This window comes from Coturnix japonica, chromosome 1 (assembly GCF_054131305.1).
Source record: "Coturnix japonica strain WE chromosome 1, WE-NBRP24, whole genome shotgun sequence".
NCBI lineage: Eukaryota > Metazoa > Chordata > Aves > Galliformes > Phasianidae > Coturnix > Coturnix japonica.
The window spans coordinates 38665781-38669886 of record NC_140663.1 but is presented as its reverse complement, the minus strand read 5'-3'; the positions used below and the strand labels follow the sequence as shown (position 1 = coordinate 38669886).

Genomic DNA, 4106 nt, shown 5'->3' with positions numbered 1-4106 from the left:
TGATAAATCAATTCAAGAATTTCTCTGATAAATTGGTGCTTGTCTTTGCCTAGTGAAACCCATTCCTTCATTCCACTTCAGCAGCCATGAGCCAAAGAATAGGAATACCAAAGGGAAATATCTACCTGCCAGCCTCCCTTGCTTTCCCACTAGCTTTGGATCACTCATCCCTACAGAGCTTTAATAGAAAGGCTAGAAAACTGCATGTTTCCCACATGGAATATCATAGCAGGCTGAGACTGCACTTGCAATCCTGGCAATATGCAATCAACTTTGATTATATTTGGGAAGGATAGCACATTTTGGAAGAGAGCATGAGTATTTCTGTAGAACATATTTATGTTTCTTTTCTTTCTGGCCAAGAAATTGAATATAAAATAAATTCCATTCTCTTACTACTAGAACTTGGAACAGTTTGAATGTGTGATGGGTTCCAGAAGTCAGAAAGACAGTGTAAAAATGTGTGCATTACTACACTGCACAGCAGTGTTAAGGGATTGTACACAGAGGTGAGTTTCAGACTTGCTGCAGTTCAGTGCTGCTACAATCTTTCTCTAGTCCTTCCACTGACAGAGAAGAGCTGCTTCAGGTGTACAATTCAGAACATCTTAGAATTTCTGAATTGACATCTAGGAAAACTTTCTGTTAACTTCATCCTGTTATTTCTAAGAACCCCCAGTTTATTGGATTTCACAAACAAACAAAACCAAACAGACAAACAAAAGAAATCCAAACATATACATACACATATATATGTATACATGATTACACTTTGCCCTGTTCACTCCCTTTGTCAAAAAATCCCATTCATATTGAAAGCAGATGTGGCTCTGGTCACCACTCCCAGGAAATAAAAGTTCAGGCTATAAATACATTTTCCTAGAACTGATGACAGTTAAACAAAGTTTTCTCGGTTTTTTGGTTTGTTTGTTTTTTTTTTCCCCCTTTCTCTTTCTCCTTTCTCTTTCTCTTTCTCTTTCTCCTTCTCCTTCTCTTTCTCCTTCTCTTTCTTTTCCTTCCTTCCTTCCTTCCTTCCTTCCTTCCTTCCTTCCTTCCTTCCTTCCTTCCTTCCTTCCTTCCTTCCTTCCTTCCTTCATAGTATCATAGTATCATAGTATCATAGTCGCGTGCGGGTTGGAAGGGACCTTGGAGATCATCGAGTCCAACCCCCCGGGATTCGAGCCTCCTGTATAGCAGAGTGGTACTTCTACCACTTGTGCCACAGGGGGGATTCGAACCCAGGGCCTCTGGTGTTGCAATGCGGCATTCCTACCACTTGCGCCACCAGGGCACAAATTATAAGCTCCGGGTCCAACTCCCACACCCAAAAATCCGTTTAATATAAAGTCCTCAAATCGAGGACGTATCAGATATTAAACTGATAAGAACAGATACTACACTTGATCTTAGCCAAAAGGCCGAGAAGCGGCCTTCCTTCCTTCCTTCCTTCCTTCCTTCCTTCCTTCCTTCCTTCCTTCCTTCCTTCCTTCCTTCCTTCCTTCCTTCCTTCCTTCCTTCCTTCCTTCCTTCCTTCCTTCCTTCCTTCCTTCCTTCCTTCCTTCCTTCCTTCCTTCCTTCCTTCCTTCCTTCCTTCCTTCCTTCCTTCCTTCCTTCCTTCCTTCCTTCCTTCCTTCCTTCCTTCCTTCCTTCCTTCCTTCCTTCCTTCCTTCCTTCCTTCCTTCCTTCCTTCCTTCCTTCCTTCCTTCCTTCCTTCCTTCCTTCCTTCCTTCCTTCCTTCCTTCCTTCCTTCCTTCCTTCCTTCCTTCCTTCCTTCCTTCCTTCCTTCCTTCCTTCCTTCCTTCCTTCCTTCCCTTTCTTTTTTTTTAATTTTTTTTTTTAATTTTTTTTTTTTTCCCTTCATTTCCCCTTTCTCTTTCCCTCCCTTCCTTGCCTTGGTCTCTCATGTAATTTTGCCCAAACTTGCAAAAGATTGCTGGAGCTTATTATCCTACAGATAATCAGGGGCAGAGTCAAACATACCGACTTATTGTTACTGACATTTAGTCAACAAAACAAGTATCTTAGCAACCCTTATAAGTCATTATTAAAATTGATACGTGCATTTCCCAGTGAAATAACTTCTGTTGAAAGAAGCTGATTGACTGAAGCCAAAATTTTTATAATATTACTCAGTTCTGGGATGAGATAGCTGACGACAACTGGTACAGATAGAAGGTAGCAGGCCTATAACAGCACTACAGTGACAGTAAGAGATGAACATATAGCTGTGAAACTGTATGGACTCTATCAGTGTCTACATTAAATTATTTGTTCTATCTCTCTTTTCTTCGAATTAAAACTGAGACTTGGATCTCCTCCACTTTCATGATTTATTTTCATATACACAAAAATAAAAGTTTAATTGACCAGTGCAAGGCCAGTCCATCAGTCTGTGGCAGACATAGTTTAAATTCCTAACTCTGAATTACACAGGACAGGGAATTATACTTGGCCAAGGCACTGTTCCTGTGAATGGTTTGGCTGCTCAGTAGTTTTCTTTTCTTGCAGATAGGTGAAAAATTTTAGAAGCTTCACTTTCACCTGTTCAGAATAAAACCAAATACCCAAATTCAGATTTAAATATAACAGAGCCTGACTTTTACCAAACAACTTAAAACCGTAGGTTATTATACTCCAAAGCTATTATTGCATTTTCTTGTATGCAAAATCTCAGATCTCACTTCCACTTCCAAAGTACGTGGGCCCGGAAGGAAAGAGAGAATTAGGGAAATTATTTCATATTCCAACTGACCCTCAGGGTACAAGAAACTTTTGTATCTTCATGTTTCTTTGTGTACTTTTACTTCATAACAAAATCATTTTAGACAATTTTATTGTGGAATAATGATGTTTGTTTTGCTACGTAAAATGCTATGGTTGGTAAAGATATTCAGTACAATCAGCCCATCTCAGAAAAATCTGTTTCAAAGCAAGTGATGTGTCAGTTGTTGGTATAACAATAATATTTTTTGGAAAGATTTCAAATTGTCTTCATAATAAGTACAGCAGCAAAATAATTATATTGTAATACATATTACATTTATTATTTTTACTCTATTTTTTTATTGGAAATGTTTTAATTAAATGCTCTGGTTTCAACGAAGCTCACATTTGGTACTACTCTTGAAACTATTACAGGCATACAGAGCTGTTAGTTCCTGTGAGCTGAAACAAAGGCAAATACACATCCTGTAGCCACAGCATTACATTCACAAAAATTGTAAGAAGCAAAATTTGTAAGTAAATATACAATTTAAAATCTACAAATCTCTTTTCAGTTATTGTCCAGTTCCCAAGGCAGTAAAATAGGGAGGAAGCTTAGTAAGAATGCCAAAGTCCAGCTTCTAGAGATGACCAGGATTTGTTTTACCTTTTGCTGTACATCTATCTAATGTGTAAGTCCAGGCAGAATTAAGAGTTCAAATATTTGTCTTCTTCTGTGTGTGCCCTGTAGGGCACTATACTGCATCCTAATATATCCAACCGAAAAAAAAGCACACACGGTAGCTTCAGTGTTTTTTGGTATGCAACAAATTAAAGCTCTGTTCATTTATGTTACACAATGTTTTCCAGGAAAATCCAGACAAGCAACATTCAAGTCTTTGGAGACAAGTATCTCATGAGAAAATATGTGTTACACTGTGGTTTATCAGCTATTATCCCAGTGTGGCTGTCTTTTCTCCCTGGCATTCCTCTACCTTGACCAGAGCTGTTTCCCACTCTTCTTCTGCACTGCTCTATAAACTGAACCATGAAGATATTTTATTCTACACTTCCATAATACTTATTTCTGAGGGAATGCATTTTTTGCATTGTGACTGCTATCTTGGGTGAAAATCATCTTTATTTTATTTTTAAGTATTATTTGTCTCATTCATTTTACCTAGTAGAATTAAATGATTATGAGACTATAGAATTCAAGAAACAGCAAGATCTTGAGGGTATCCTAAAGAGAAAAAGAATAACTGGGCTCCAAACTCTGCTCTAAATAATATACATGTTTATTTCTTATTTGTTCTCTGGTTCGATGAATATTTCCCTGTAAGGTTATCATCTCCTTCAGATATATTTGAGAGAATCACAGATAAAAGTAATTGCTAGTAATT

The 4106-nt window shown here is 37.9% G+C and overlaps 1 pseudogene; it reads right to left on the bottom strand.

Moving 5' to 3' along the window:
* Positions 1 to 1298: 1298 nt before the first annotated feature.
* LOC146762358 (U2 spliceosomal RNA) lies at positions 1299 to 1430 on the bottom strand (annotated as a pseudogene).
* Between the last annotated feature and the right edge of the window lie 2676 nt (positions 1431 to 4106).